This window comes from Symphalangus syndactylus, chromosome 8 (assembly GCF_028878055.3).
Source record: "Symphalangus syndactylus isolate Jambi chromosome 8, NHGRI_mSymSyn1-v2.1_pri, whole genome shotgun sequence".
NCBI classification, from domain to species: domain Eukaryota; kingdom Metazoa; phylum Chordata; class Mammalia; order Primates; family Hylobatidae; genus Symphalangus; species Symphalangus syndactylus.
Window position 1 is genome coordinate 80,830,975 of NC_072430.2, and position 16,869 is coordinate 80,847,843.

Below are 16,869 nucleotides of genomic sequence, written 5' to 3' on the forward strand. Positions count from 1 at the left end.
GTGCCACTGCATTCCAGCCTGGGCGACAGAGCAAGACTCTGTCTGGAAAAAAAAAAAAAAAAAGAATTTGTCGTGTTATGTAGTACAAGGAGTGGCGTCAATTTTATCTCTTTGCATACAGCTACCCTAACACCATTTATTAAAAGTTCCATCCTTTACTTACTAGAGATGCCATTTTTATCATACATTAAATATTCATGTGCAACTAGGTATACCTTTGAATTTTCTATTTTTTCCATTCTTATGCTTATTCATTAACGCCAACTATTTTAATTTTAGAGGTTTATGTTTTAATATAATACCATTGCTCTTCTTTTGAGGCATTTTCTAGCTATTCTTGCATGTTTATTCTTCTAAACACACTGTATAATCAATTTGTCTAGCTCTAGGAAAAAATGTGATGAGATTTTCACAGGGATTACATTAAATATTTAAATAAGCATAGAAATAACTGAGATATTTATGTTTTCTTCGTGACTATCATTTACCTTTCCAATTGTTTAAGTCTAATTTTGTACCTTTATGAGTGTTTAATAATTTTCCTAATAGTGATTTTGAACAAAATACACTGAGGTATTTTGTTTTTAGCTATCAGACACATGGTCTTCTATTCCATTATATCTTCTAACTGGTTTTGTTTGCATCTGTTGATTCAGGAATCATGTTGTTATGGTAGTACTGGTATTAGTATTCTGAAACTGTTGTCTATGTAGTGTGGGGTAAAGCAAGAATATGTATATATTGGTGTCATTGAGAACTGGAATTTCCAGCTTGGGTGAGAGTAGATACAGCTGTAAGATCAATGAGGTAAAAATGTTGTAGTACTGAAAATAAATCTGAGTAGCAGTACTAATTCATAATATGTTTTATGGTTTAAAAGCATGCATTTTCTAGTTCTTTCCACTGGAAAGGCCTAGAAACAATGGCCAACCTACTACTACTAGCAACGAGCACCTCCAGAACCCTGATTGCATCTCTAAAACTTTTCCACCAACAGGAACCCACCTCTTGGAAAGATGGCTGATTCCAGATCTGAGACAGGAAGTTTATTAAATGAGCCTGGAATATATTGTCATGCCAGGTATCAAGGATGCTATGAAAAAGTACTATGATTCTGTCCAAAGAGGATCCAACTGGCCAAAGATGGGATAATTTGAGCTCTTCAGTGGAATGGTAAATGAAATGAATTCAATGGAAACATATCAAGTATATTTAAATGTAAGTTCAGAATGATATCAAAAATCTAAATTTATTAATCATCTTTAAAGAATGCTACAGGATTAATTCATTGTGTTAAAACAACTGATCTCAAAGTAATCAAATAATAAAGGGTAAGTTTCTCTTTATAGAATTTTTCCAGCTAATAAATGAATGAGGATGGATAGAATTGAGATATCAGCATGTTGCAACCTTCTAATGAATTAATGGCTCTGGACAGTGTTCACTAATGGCCGCTAAACACCAAAGAGAGACACTTAGACATTACGTACCTCCTAACAGAAGTGCAGAACACTACGTGTGCATTATTCTTGAAAAAAAAATAATTGAACCTGAATCTGGTCAAGCCTCTAAATCCAACTACCAATTTACAGCTTACGATGAGAGAGGAACATGTTAAACATCACAGGAATGCCATCAGCAAACTCCAAACTGTGGGAAATTCCAAGACAGCCAATTTATTCAACAATAACTTAAATAAGTTGCAAAGGGGAGGTGGGAGATATGGTTGAGAAACTTATAAATTTTTTTGGCATGCAAACATTCATTTGAGTATATTTTAAAGACAGAGCAGAATCACATTCACCTTCTTAATACTATCACTATAAACAGGCTGAATTTCAGAGCTCTAAGTTTGCTTTGGAAATTTTTGAACAGTTGACCACCAGCAGCCCAGCAAGCTTTTTCCTTCCCTTCCAGGCTCTCCTGCACTTTAGTAGGGAGGAGGCAGTGTGTTGGTGACAACTGATGCTAAATAAATAATGCATGGTTGTGCTTGCCAAACCCTTTCCACCTCCTCCACAAGCAACAGGGAGACTTGGCTTATTCTTTATCTAAAGTCTCTAAGTCAACAAGTAGGTTATCAGACACAGAGAATAGAGGGAAGCTTCTGTTGTAGATAATTTTAAACGTTAAGAATGGATGAACTTGGAGCTTAAGTGTTCAAGTCCTCCTTTTGCTGACCAGAGAGAGGTATGCTAGCAAGAGAGCTCAGATGCTTGGTCTATTGAAGCATCAGTGTAATATATTCAGTTCCTTTGATTAAAAAGTGCTGGAAAAGCCATCTCTGGGTAGAGAAGGGAAGTGAGTTGATTACAATATTGGTATTATAAAAGGCAAATCAAAGCAGCAAACAGCAGGCAATGCCCCTTTCCTCTTGAACTCCAACAGTCAGTCCACTCCTGTCAGCTTTACAGGCCAAGCAAACTCAACTGAAAGCAGAGGATGATAACTGGGGCAGAAAAAGGAGAAGGCCTTTGTGCAGACCTGTGGACCACTTCAGATATTCTTTTTTCCCAGCACTATGTGCTTTCTAGTCAAGGTGGTTATGGGGATTCAAGGTTTAAGACTCCATTTTCTGGCCAGTGCAGTAAAATCGCATAAACAGCTGATCCTTTAGAGGTATACCATGCAGATGTTGTGTTCTTTTCCAATTGCACCTTCCATGGTTTAGAGGCATAGATAGCTTCCCCACTGATGCTCAGCTACTTCCTAAAAGCAAGAAGCCTTTCTTGGAAGACAGGAACAGTTAGATCATCTTTAGCTTGTCCAATGTTGAGAAGATAGTTGCCTCTTAAACTTGCTGTCTGAAGCAGTTCCAAAACCATTTCAGATTCACTTGCAAAGTCAGACATTGCCATATTGCAACCATTGCCCCAGAATTTCTTGTCAATGGTGGTACACATCTCTTACTTGTGGTCTTGCAACCTCCTCAGCTTAAGTTTCTCTTGACAGTTGTAGTACTGTCCATGGTGACAGGACCATTTCTGACCCCATCGGTCATTTACTACCACCTCTTCCTTGATAGAGCTATCATTGTAGAGCCAAGTTCAAATAAGTATCAGGACATTCTCACTTTATTAGACAAAATCATGTCAGACTTGTGCCCATTAACAAGATCATATAGCTGTGGCATTGTTTTTACACTGCCAAAATGCTGTGTTTTGAAGCCATTTTTTTAAATCAAGTAGCTAGAGTGGATGGAACCATTCTAAGAAGTGATAGAGTTCATGGTGTATGTTCCTCTTCCAGACTGTTGTTTCCAACTCACCAACCAAACTGGTAGGGCCCCATATCCTTAGAATTTAAGTTCTAAGACATAAGACTCAGCCAGTTTGTGATTCTTTGTATCAGGACTACATACTTGGCCTCCAAATCCTGGAAGAGATTGGCCCACTTGTCCATTCAGATGGAAGAAACCCACTGTGAACTGCTGCCTAAAGTCTGCATGGCTGAAGCCAGGTGGGTAGTGGTGATACGTGAAGCGCTGGTAGTGGATCTGTCTTCACCTTTCCAGCACCAAGAACACTCCCCAGTACACAAACATGCCCCAGTGCATGAACATGCTGAAACTGGCCTCATCAAATCAGTGTGGCAGCAGCCAGGAATCCAGCCTCAGCCAGTCCAAAGTGTACCTGCCTGGAGCCCCAAGCACCCACATGATGGCTCCATGGACCAGCAGCAGCAGTGGCAGCAGCGCAGGGGCCACTGCCAGCAACCTCATCTAGTGAGCCCTGGAAGCCTGCAAATTAACAGAGACTTTTAATTAATTAATCCTAATGAATAAACCTTGTTTGGATCTCAGTCAAGCAAACAAACTTATGTTTGTCATGCTTTAAGGAAAGCAGTACCAATATGGTGTTCATGGAAGCAGATGGAATCTGTTGTGGAAATCGGAAAGAATTAAAAGAAGTTGGGGAGAGTGAAGGTTCAGGCCAAATGAGCTGGTGGTGGTACTTGTGGTGGTACTTTTCACAGCCTGTGTGGTGGTACTCATTACAACCTAATTTATTATCCATTGTCTTCAATTTGCCCCTCAGGGAAATAGTTTGGTCTAAATAAAAGCTCAGAATAAGGATCTAGAAAAAGATTAGCTATATTAAGCCATGCACTCCAATTCAACTAGAGATAAAACAAGAGGGAAAGAAGGCATATCTCCAAATTCAATTCTCCTAGCTTCAGTTATGTTTTATGGAGAACTTCTGTCATTCACAAGAGATGTAGTTTCCCCAGGGGAGACAGCAGGTGTACATTTACTCTCAAGGTTATTTAATTGCTGTCAGGAAGACATATGATTAACAAAGCCAAATGCTGGAAATATGAAGTATAGACAATTTTAAAGTTGTTTATATAGTGGATTACAGTATATCATGCAATGTGTTTATTTGCCATAAACCTGCCTATCACAAACTGTTTCCACACCTGTGTGTCTTCACTAAACTGCCTATTGCTTAGCGGTTTGTGAATTCCCAGCTATGTGGATGGCCAGCAGCTGGACAAGGGGCAGCTTCCACTGGTGGCCGCTCTGAGCCACCTCCAATGTACAAGCTTCACACCAGGGCTTTGACCACTCCAGTCTAGGGTTGAGACCTGCTGGCCCATTGTGTCCCCTGCTTTGATGAGAGCCCTATGGAAGGAAACCAGTATGGAAATGAAGGGCCTATGGGGTTCCTCGCTGTCCTTTATGACATCCTACTCAGCGTGAGGCCCACTGTCTGTCATCTGTGGGAAACTGCTCAGAGATAAGTAGGGAGTTGAGAGGAGGCATTTAGAACTGTCAGAGCCATTTGGCAGCATGCATTTGTGTATGTTGAATCTTAAAATTTTGAAAAGGGACTTGAGTTTTATATATATTTGCTTTTTATTTCACTTTAAGTTACGTTTATTACATTTTGCCCATCAGTCTGTGACTGATTGGAGGTAAAAAACGGAACTGATCCTTCGCTACAGATAGTTTGAGATGCACTGGTAGAGAATGATGGCCCCAAAGCACGCTGCATCCCAGGGCTTTACCCTGACACCCAACAGTTCCAAGGGGACAGCAGATGGGAAAAATGTGACCCAAAAAGATGGCTTTTGAAAGGGTCTCTCAAAGGTGAGGAGCAAACATTGAATCTACTGCACATGTGTTAGGTTCATTCCAGGGCAGGGCAGATCTAACAAAACCAGCCTAGCTCACCCCTAGTCACGGCATAACTCTTAGGCTTTTCAATACTAGCAGCAGCAATAGTAGTAATAGTAGTAGAAGATGAAGATACAGCTAAGACTTATATAGGACTTAACTGTGATCCAGGTTCTGTCCTAAATGCTTTGCCTTGGCAGCATGCGTTTCTGAGAAGGGGCAGAAAGTCGCTCTCTTTACACAGAGTCTAAGAAGACTTATGTAGACTTACTATAAGCTACAAAATAGCAAATGATCTTCCTTTCTCTTTGAAGTGATCTATATTCTAGCCTACACATGTACAGAGAAGTATAGCATCCAAATCTGTTTACAGTGATTCCTTGTATAGCCATGAAAATTTACTAATGACTGACCCCTTCTTAGGGTATTTTAAAACATCATGCCAAATATACTAGCTATATTGCATATGCCAGATATACTAGAGACAGTAATTAAAGAAATTTAATACCCAGGAAATAGGAGTTTGTGTGCAGATACTGGTCATGGAGCATATCTGGAAAATTATTAGTACAGAAACAGCATTCAATTTTAGAAAATCTGGAGATAGTTTGACCAACGTTTTGATTATTTGTTGCTGCACTTGGAAATTCTCAGACATGAAACAGAGACAAAAAAATATATAAGAATCAAAGACAACAGAACAAAACTTTCATTACTGCATAGAGACGTTTTCCAAGACCAAGTCATTTATCTACTAGTTTACTCCCTCCGGAAAGATAGAAGACTGAGAAGTATTTCAGATATTTCTGTGCTCCTTCATGCATCATTAGGGTTTTTAAAAATGTTTGAGTTTTCTAAAGCCTATATTTAACAGTATAATAGAGTCTGTTCACCCTATTCATCTAAGAATGAGCCTTCTTGGACTCTGTAAAGAGAGCTACTTTCTGCCTTCTCCAATAATCTGCAACAGCCAGAGCTACCCCTACTATTGTTGGCAGCCGGATTCCCTGCCTGGCTTTGAGGTGGTCAGAAAATAGTTAATCACACACAGATTTTCAGTGTATGGTTGTAGGGAGGATTAAGGAGTTCACCCTAGGGAAACATAAATGGTGGTAGCGATGGAGACTGGTTCCCCACCTCACGTTTCCATGGCCTCTGCCCCTCGTCAGTTTCCGTGGACAAGCTGGTGCTTGACTCTGCAAGCACAGTGGATAGTTTCAGTCCCAGGTGAGCAGGGAGGGAGATGTTTCCCCTTCCAACCAACTGACTAAAATTTCTTCTTCTTCCCATAAATTTAAACTTAGTAGTAAAATGGTAATGCTGAATCCCAATCAATTAATATTCACTGGAAGCCCATAACATTCCAGAGCCATGATTCCTGCCCTTGGGAACTTTATCCTAATGAACTGTGAATCACAGGAGAGCCTTCTCCAATATTAACTCTGTGTACCCTTCGAGATGAGGTCATGGTTGTAGGCCTACCCTAAAGGTAGAAAATCCAAAGGAAAAGAAGGCCAGTGCTGCCCAAGACTCAAGGTGTGCTAGTGAAATGCCAAGAAGAAAAAGACATTTACTATTTAGTGGGGATATTCCCAGGATAGAAATTTCCAGCTTGTACGAACAGCATAGGAGGTCACCAGCCTCAGGCAGATGGCAGCGGTGAGGCCACACCAATCCTTCTGTCCTCATATTGGCAGACAGAGGCCTCCACTCTGGAGCTTTGGTGGAGGCCTGACCACATTTGGGAGCCTGAGCTGGAGACAGAGCCACATCCTGGTGCTTGGTTTGAGCCCCGGTCTTTGACTTTGGCCGGCAGAGCCTGAAACCCTTGATGATGCAGGGATGAGCACACTTTCTGAGCTTGGGGTGGTCAGTGCAGGCAAGTTGATTGAGTTTGCACCTAATGCCCTTTGGGATCTTGGGCTTGACCTCCTTGGACTTCACAAAGGCCCTGACAGCCTCAGTTGATTCACTCGTGGCCCTGACATCATTGACCTGCATCTTCTTCTGGCCCTTCTTGTGCTTCTTAGCAAAGTGCATGTTCCTCAGGAACTTGGGGCCCACCCTTTTAAGAGATTTACATCTTCAACATAGGGTTTTCTTGATGCCATTTCTGTTCTATTTTCAGGACTAGTTGTGTGTAGTGTGGTTCTTGGACTTGGCCGTGTTTACACAGTAGCTCAAGGCTCCCAAAGCAACTAGTAGTGGTAGAGAAAGCGTCCACCCTGTTTCTTTGTGCTATTTCTTATGTCTGTTATAACGAGAAATAAAGTAACTTACAAAATATCTTCAAAAATTGTTATTGTATCCTCCCAACAAGGTGATAAGGTAGATACTAATATCTCCATTTTACTGACAAGGAAACTAAAATGCAGGAAGAATACATCCCTTCTTGAAGTCTTGCAGAATCAGAGCCTTAATTGAAGTCCTTTTCCTTCAACCCCAGTGCTTTTTTGCCATTTTAGCTGCCTTTATGGTCTTTTACTGGATTTTTTTCCTTTGGATATTTCAGAGTCATCTCAAATTGAATTTATCCAAAACGGACTTCCTAATTTCTTCAAATTGTGTCCTTCTCTTTTCTATATAAGAAATCTGGGAGTCATTTTTGATACTTTGTCTCTCTCATTTTCCCATATCCAATCCATCACCACATTATGACAATTATACCTCCAAAACACCCCTCTTGCTACTTCTATCTGGTTTAAGCACTCTGGATATTTATTTGTTAAATAAGTGCTGAGGTGGAATGTGTGTAATTAAGAAGGATACCAGGAAGATAAAGTAGCTGGGAAGTGAGCTAGATTTCCTCTTAAAAATAAAGATTTTGATAGGTCTCTTCAAAAAAAAAAAAAAAAAAGAGGAGAAAAAGAATTAAGCTCGTGGGTCATATTTGCTTTACTATATTGTGTAGTATTAGTACAAGTAGTCATAGTTATATCTTAAATTTTCATTTTAGTTTCCCTAGGTGTAACTGAAATTCTTTCTGGAACAAAGCAGTTTAAATTAAATCTATTGTAGTTTAATAATAAATGAATGCCTTAGATCAATTACCTAGTTTTCTTCTCACAACTAGACTCTTAAGCATAGGCAAACAGATGTTGTTATAATTTATGGATTGAAAACTGAGGTTCAGAGAGGCAAAGTGACTTGCCCAAGGTCACACAGCTGAGACTAGACACCAGAATACTCATGCCAGCGTGAGTGTTTTTTCCTAGTAAGCTCTGCTAACTTCTTTAACACATCCTCTCATCATATTTTAGTGCTGAGGCAACACCAAAATAGAGACTAGAAAGTGTGGCACATATACACCATGGAATACTATGCAGCCATAAAAAGGATGAGTTCATGTCCTTTGCAGGGACGTGGATGAAGCTGGAAACCATCATTCTCAGCAAACTAACACAAGAACAGAAAACCAAACACCGCATGTTCTCACTCATAAGTGGGAGTTGAACAATGAAAACACATGGACACAGGGAGGGGAACATCACACACTGGGGCCTGTCAGGGGGTGGGGGGCTAGGGGAGGGATGGCATTAGGAGAAATACCTAATGTAGATAATGGGTTGATAGGTGCAGCAAACCACCATGGCACATGTATACCTATGTAACAAATCTGCACATTCTGCACATGTATCACAGAACTTAAAGTATAATAAAAAAATAAATAATATAGGAAATTCACTGATTTAGCAGAAACCTGAGGCGCATACACTGGCTCAGAGAACATAGTTGTTGTTGTTCTTCCTCCTCCCCCTCTCCTCATCTTCTAGAGATTGTGTGCACACTCCAACAAATGAAAATAAAGACCTTAATAAGAAATTTTCCTTATTGGTAATATGACAATTCTGAGTAGGAAAGAAAAAAAAAACCCATAATGGCACATTTATATGATACTCTTTTGCACACTGATTCTTTCTGCCATGGATACAAATCCTGCATTAAGTGACTGTCAGTCTTGCTGAAACTTCACTCAAAATATCTTCTGAAAAACTGTCTTTTCTTATGGTCCTTCTTGTAGTTAGAAACTATGTCTTCTAAAGAAATTCAAGAAGCAATTCAAAGCAATTTTTTCATTTACTGTTTACAAGGACTGGGTTGGGTCACTCCAAAATATTATCTTTTTTTGTCAGCTCTATAGCCTAAGTAAAGTATTTCTTTTCTCTCCAAGTGCATGTCATTGAAAAATTTACCATGAGATTCCTAAAACCTGGGTCTTATGCTAAAGTGCACTCCTAGCAGTGCAGACAAAGGTAATGATTTAGAAAATCTCTCGGTGATGTGGATGAGAATGAGTGTTAGAGCAATTCCTGGGCAGCAGAAAAAGACTCTAGTGCTTACATAGTCCCAGTGTGCACACATGGCTTCTGCTATAATTCTTTTTTGTTAAAACTTAACTGGCTTTGCGCAAGACCTCAAATGCGGTGAATTCTAGATAACACCTAATATTTATTCATGCCATTGTCAAGAGCATCTTTGCAGTTCTTGCCAAGGTCTGTCGTCGAATATGTTTATCCAGCTGCATGGCAAAAACATAATACACAGTCATCATTTTACTCAGTCACCTACTCAATATTTTCTTCTATGATTAAATTAACTCATAAATATTACACTTTTAATGCGAGAAAGCCATGGTTCATCCAGCCAGTTGAATAGTTGTTTGTCCATTATCTAATGTTGCCGGGCACTCAGTCATTTCATTATGGAGTTTGAAATAATGAAAATCATTGCATTTACTTAACATGCACAATAAACAGACCAGGATCCTTCCAAGAGCTCCTCTATTATGCAGTGCAAGGCCATAGAGGAAATTTGGTAAGAAGCACAAAGAACTGTGGGGGCTGTGTTGGAAATGATTTTGGTGTATACAAGCAAATCTGCTCTAATTGTCTAAAGCCAAGGACAGAAATGCTGGCTCGATTTGCAGCTGGCACAATTTCTGGCTCAAGCAAGTAGAGTTGCAAATAAATACACACATCTTGATCTTGCTTATACCTGATTCACTACCAGCTGTGCCCATGACCCCTCTAGGCTATTTCTATGTACTATGGCATTTTTGAGACCCCTTCCTCTAAATATCCAAACCCAGTCTGGTTTTTTAAAGCAACCTACAGCAGGTCTTACACATTCATCTCCATAGTATAAAGATTGAGGCTTGAGGACAAGAATCTGCCTTTGCCCTCCAACGCCAGCCCTAGTGACAATAGCATAATATGCATCCACATGGTTACCCAGCCCTAGAGACAAGAGACATATTCCATAGGATCATTGTGAAATCACCTTCTGAATGGTGTATTTATAGCTGGCACTGCCGGGCAGTTATCTTGTCTAGAATTATATCCAAATTTTGCTCAATCATTCTGGGAATAGCCTTGGTTAGCAATTGCTCACAATGTCAATGCTTTTGGAAACTTTTTACTGTCATTTTATTGTTTTTATTTCAAAAATAAAACTTAAAGGAGCTTGAAAAGTAGATTTTTAGATGATCACACAAAGGCCTGATTTCAGTAGTTTCAGTTCTGTGCATTTTACTTTATGTGCACCCACTGAAATTAGCCAAAATTAATCCATATTTGAACAAAGACTATGGATACAAATGAGCCCTAACTTCCGAGACTTCTCAGTGAAGCGCACTAGCTGAAGCGTTTGGAATGCATTGGCCCTGGGAGGCGAGGAAGTTATAGCAAACAACATATGGGCTCTAAAATCTGGAACTATCCAAGACAGAAAAAGAGAGCTATTTTCACTTTCCTTGTTCCATTTTTTTCCTCCAGAAGATGAATGATTTCTAATCACATTTTACTCTCATCTTTAGAGCTGGATCCTGAAAGAGCCAGGTTGGTTTAAAACGGCTGGTGAGTTTGCAGCCCTGTCTTATGATTACCTCATGCATTTGTGTCATCTGCTTTCCTTGTTGTGTGAAAACACACTGAGGAAATGTGTAAGTCCACTGAATTGTTCCAACCCTTTTATTCACCTTTCAGCATGCTAGTTCCTTCCCTTGGCATTGATATCATGCATTTGTCAAAGACAGACTGTCACTTTAGGGCCTCTATTATGTGCAAGAATTGGCAGCAAATTTTACCACTGGGATTTGCTTATATCCTCTGTATGTTATTGTACTTCTTTGGCATTCAGTAAATTCCGTGCACCCACTTCTTTGATGTTCATTCCAGCCCCTAAATGTGGAAACAATGACTAAAATTTTGGATCAAAGCATCCCATAGATGGCAAGCAACACAGCTCTCTGATAATTCACTAGAACAGAGAGCATCTCCCCTCCCCCACTAAATCTAGGCCAGTAGTCCTTCAAGAACAGCTCTGGCTTCCCCAGAGCTGCAAGGGCATGCGAGGAAGTTGAAGAAAACGACTCCAGGGTTTTAGTAAAAGGAAAGAAACTAAACTGGATAGCTCTTTGCAAGCTCCTGGCCATTTCCTACTATAGGGAAAGCAAACCATTGTTCAAATTCCTTCACCACGTTCTTTTTCCTGGTCCTGCTCTAACTACCACTTGAACTGGGCCAGCCTTTTTTCAGCTTGGAAAAAGACCTATTTTCTCTATCATGTCAGCCTCACAAAATGGCCCAGATTTTTTTTTAAATGAATCTTTAAAAGGAGAGTTAAAAGGTCCATGAATTGAGGAATTTTTTTTAGTAATTGAAAAATCACAGAACTACCAAAATCTGAACTAGTAACTTTTGCAAACTGGAATTAGCTGTCTGGAACACACTTTCAATGTTTGCTTTTGCTTGACTCCTGGAATGCCTGTGCAAATAATTACTTGATTCAATTTATTTCACAGGTCAACTTTGACTCATAAAAGTAGTAAAGCAGGTAACCTCCCAGAGATGCTGGGAAGACAGATGAGCAAATAGATATGAAACTGTTGTAAGCAATTAGCAGGGGTTGGGGGTATTTTATAAATTGAGCTTATTTTATGGCTATGTTTTCACTTCACACCATTTAGTATCCAAAATGTGCTCATTATAATTAATACGCAATGTTGAGAACTATTATAGAAGTACCATAATCCTTTTAAATATAGTGAAGAATATAATTGTGTTTGAGGAATCTCATCCTGTGTAAATTAGAATTCCCAGTAAAGTGGCATAATTGAAAATTGGGCTGACTGCATGGAATGGGGAAGAGAGTCATCTTAGCACGATAGTGCATGTTCCATCAAAAGGTAGTGCACCAAGGTGGCAACTGACAGCTCTTAAAATAAGTTTCAGATTCTCTCTCTAGATAGAAAGTTTTTACTGCCTGGTATATGCAATAGTGACATCCAGTGGTTGTAGAGATAATTACAAGTGTATCTCATTTTAAAAGATAAAATGTTTTATATTATAATCAAATATTCTGTGTTGTCCAATATTGCCTATATTTTTTATTTGGCAATATGCAAGTCAATAATTCAAACTAGATACCAAGTAAAGCAAAATGTACTGTTTATCTACTAAGCAAATTCCTAAGTCCTGTTATTATCTTCTTGTCTTTCAATTTTACTAAAATTACAGTAAGTCTACTCTCCAAGGGTCTCTCTGGCCCTCCTAAGCACACCTGGATGTTTTTACAGGCATAAATGGGATAGTGTGCATACTACACACACAGCAAGAATGGGAACTGCATTTTACCAGCAAATATTGGAGAAAAGGCATCTGTGATCCTGAACATGTTCATTGCTGCAGAATTGCTTAAGAAGTTCATTAAGATGTTTTCTAAGTCATTGAAGAGTAATAAGGATGCAGAAAGAAGAAAGGAAAATAAAATGAAAGAAAGGGAAAAGGAGGGAAAAAGGAAGGAAAGGAGGAAGAAAGGGACAGAAGGAAAGAAGGGAGGAAGAAAAAAGGAAGGAGGGAAGGAAGAAGGGAGGGAAAGGAAGGAAGGAGAGAAGATGACTGCATATTGATCTTTATTAAGGTTTGACAATGGAGATATTAGCCTCCAAAAGAAATTTTTGCTTGTTATTTGTTTGTTTTTTTAGATGGAGTCTTGCTCTGTCACCAGGCCGGAGTGCGTGGAGTGCAGTGGCATGATCTCAGCTCATTGCAACCTCTGCCGTGTGGGTTCAAGGGATTCTCCTGCCTCAGCCTCCCAAGTAGCTGGGACTACACACCCAGCTAATTTTTTTGTATTTTTAGTAGAGACGGGTTTCACCACGTTGGCCAGGATGGTCTCGATCTCTTGACCTTGTGATCTGCCCGCTACGGCCTCCCAAAATGCTGGGATTACAGGCGTGAGCCACCGCGCCTGGCCAAGAAATTATTGTTTTAAAATGCACTTCAACTGCCAGGAAATTAACTAAGGCAAAAATAAAATTTTTTCACTAAAAAAAAATCCTCCTGGCACACGTGTAGTCCCAGCTACTCAGAAAGCTGAGGCAGGAGGATCAACCACTTGAGCCCAGAACTTCAAGGCTGCAGTGAGATGTGATCACTCCACTGCACTCCAGCATGGACAACAGCGTGAAACCCTTTCTCACAAAATAAAAATAAAAAATTGAAAACAACTGGTACTGCCACAAAGTACCTAGAACAGAGCCACTTATAGGAACATGCTTCAAAAGCATCTCTCTCCTCCATCATGAGGAGGAAATTTAACAGAAGCCTGTGATGTTATATTGGCTTGTATGTCAATGCTGAGCACACCAGGTGACAGCACACCAACTTCCCAGAAGCCACACTAGATAGACTGTCATCTGTGTCAGGCTGTTCCTCAACCTTAGAATCCCTAACTGTTGGAGGTTTTCTTCCCTCAATCACCTGCCTTTTTGAGGCTGGAAACCATCATTCTCAGCAAACTAACACAGGACCAGAAAACCAAGAACCACATGTTCTCACTCATAAGTGGGAGTTGAACAATGAGAACACATGGACACAGGGAGGGGAACATCGCACACCGGGGCCTGTCAGGGGGTGGGGGGCTAGGGGAGGGATAGCATTAGGAGAAATACCTAATGTAGGTGATAGGTTGATGGGTGCAACAAACCACCATGGCATGTGTATACCTGTGTAACAAAACTACACGTTCTGCACATGTACCCCAGAACTTAAAGTTAGATAAATAAATAAATAAATATTCTCAGAATGGGAAGAACTTAGAGGTGCCCTCTTCCATTTCTTCCTTGCTGGAGGAGAAGAAAAAAACAAAATAAATAAACAAAACAATTAAAACCTCAACTCCAATAGAAGGTACTAAAATCGATATGTAACTCCATAAACACACACACACACACACACACACACACACACACACAGAAAACGTGTTAGACTGGTAGAACACGTGTGCATGAGGCCTGTTATTTGCATTAAGCAAAGAGCTCTAGGACAAAGAGAGAAATAGCCTCCTTTCACTCTGAGAAATGATTCCCATTTGTGTCAGTGAAAGTTAGGGGAGAGGTGCATTGAGACAGAGCAGGTGAGTCGGCAGCCTTTAACCAGGTTGGTTTGCTTTTACAAGGGCTTTTAACTGCAAGCTGGCTTATGCAGATACTGAAGTCAAAGAATGCCGCCCTCCTAACACACTGCTCTCAGAGTACCTTCCCTCGGAGATTGCTCTGGCTTCTTCTCTTAGTCATTTTCACAGCAGGACTTTATTGGGATATATGGAAGATTAGCATGCCCGGGTCTCACCTCTCCCTTTAATTCTGCAGGAGTCTGGCTGGGCTGGCTTTTATCTTGTGCTCCCTGGAACCCTGACTGGATGATTTCTGAAGTCGAGCTGGAGCCCATCTAGAGGGAAGGTGAAACTTCTCCTCAGCATGCAGGGCCTCCTGCACCCACATGGCCACAGCCACCGCATTACTAGCTCCTGCCAGTCTGAGGAGCAAGAGGCTGGCATGAAGAATCAGTTCCATTCTTTCCTCCCTACATTTAGAAAAAGCCTGTTTTGCAAAGCTTTCTTCAGTGTTTCAAGACAAAAAAAAAAAAAAATTAAGCAGTTGCACAACATGCATATGTTCTCCTGGCCTGCAGCTCCAGGTATAGTTTTACTATGGTATATAATCTAATAATCCATTTAATTTCTTTAGAGAGATGTTATATATACAGGTGGCATTTGGATGGAATCACACGCCATAAACCTGTCTGCTCCTATCCAGGTTCAGAATACAGAAGAAGAATCTGTTTTACAGGCCTTCTAGAATTTTTACGTGGTCAATTGGCTGGTTTTTGTATTCTGGAACATATGAGAGCATCTGCAGGGAAAAATATATATAAATCCTATAAAATGGTGGCAGGATTTCTGATTTACTGGTAGTGCTGGTTTGAATTTTCACAAAAATATTTAGCTATAGGACAATGTATTAGACGTATTCTTAAAGGTAAATAACTGCAGCCAATAAAAGTTCGGCCTATAAAGGGTCCCATCTTCTACTAGTTTTCTGCACCGAGAATTACTACCAGTATAATCATGGCTCCCTGCACACTAATATTTCCTCTGATACAGTATGATCAATGTTGTGGAAAAACATTTATTATATTTCTTCTAGCTACTTAAAGGCATTACTGAATTATGGGCATCACAAAACGAATCCACTGTGCATTTTTTCTTTATGTGACGTTTTTACAATCTTCATTTTCTGCTTTGCAGCCACTGAGCTATAGAGATCCACACTTCGTCCCTCTTACAACTGCCACTGGGGCCACCCTCTCCTTTCTGCTTTATTACATCTGAAATGCACTTCATATGATAACATTCCTTTTCATTCTGTACTGGACTCTCATTTGAAAGGAAGAAGTTATGAAAGAAATTAAACAATCAGTGTTGTTAATAACAGTTCTTAATCTCCTTACTCAACAAAGGTTATGAAGTTTAGACTGAGAAAAGGACAAGGGGAGGAGATGGTATTTTACAGATCATTCCAGAAGAGCTGATGAACTCTGAATGGGTGTGGGTTTTGCAGTTTTGACACTTAACGATTTTATTAACATCTTTGCTTCTTATGCACCTTAAATCCACAGAATATGCAGCTGGGAGCGAGTGTCCAGCCAATAGCCCATGTCTCAGGCCCTGCCAGGGGATGAATCAATTAGCAAGAGAAGCAATGATGCAAATGCTCCGGGGTCACTTGGGATGCTGTTTGCCTTTTTGATAGAGAAAGCACGCCATAAATAACATCACACCTCAGGAAATCATTCCAGGAGGCCCCGATGCCGGCAGGGCTGCTGCCGGGGACGGAAGGAATCATTTGCTCATTGTGTGTATTTCCCCCAGCTCAGTCAATGGGAGATTTGTAGTAAAATCAAAGTATTTAAAAGGAGGACAGTATGTGGTAACAGAGGCATGTTTAGTAATTTTTTTAGTACCAGAACCTGTGATTTATGACCCAGAGTTACAGCCAACTTTATTACAAAAATGACTTCACCCATAATAACCTTATTCAGGGCCCTCTGGAGAATGATGTAGTATCCAACAGCATTATAATCTAGCAAATATGCAAACACAATTCCCGCCTCTGCCTCGTTTCCGACCAACCCCTCAGAAGCAGGCTTCCCCCTTTACCTGCTGGGAGAAGTGGGGTCCTGGGCAAGGCTTTGTGCTCTGTCTGTGGGAGTTTGCCTGGATCAGGCATTCGTACTAAGCCAGGACAGAAAACCACCTCCTGGGGTCTCAGTCATATCTTGTCCAACCTTGTCCCCTGAGGAGTAATGAGCAGAAGACACCCACTCACCCTTCATTTCCTCTCTGTGCTGAAACTTCTTTCCTCCCTGCGTTCCCCTACTCCTCCAGAGCTCAGATCCCCACCACCT

The 16,869-nt window shown here is 40.3% G+C and overlaps 1 long non-coding RNA gene and 1 pseudogene across 1 annotated transcript; one reads left to right on the forward strand and one right to left on the reverse strand.

The window, feature by feature from the left end:
• Positions 1-2,388: 2,388 nt before the first annotated feature.
• On the reverse strand, positions 2,389-3,133 carry LOC129488781 (tissue alpha-L-fucosidase-like; annotated as a pseudogene).
• Positions 3,134-14,057: 10,924 nt separating this feature from the next.
• LOC134737353 (uncharacterized) lies at positions 14,058-16,399 on the forward strand. Its single transcript, XR_010122183.1, has 2 exons — positions 14,058-15,099; positions 16,081-16,399. It is a non-coding gene; the product is annotated as an uncharacterized lncRNA (long non-coding RNA).
• The last annotated feature ends 470 nt before the right edge of the window (positions 16,400-16,869 follow it).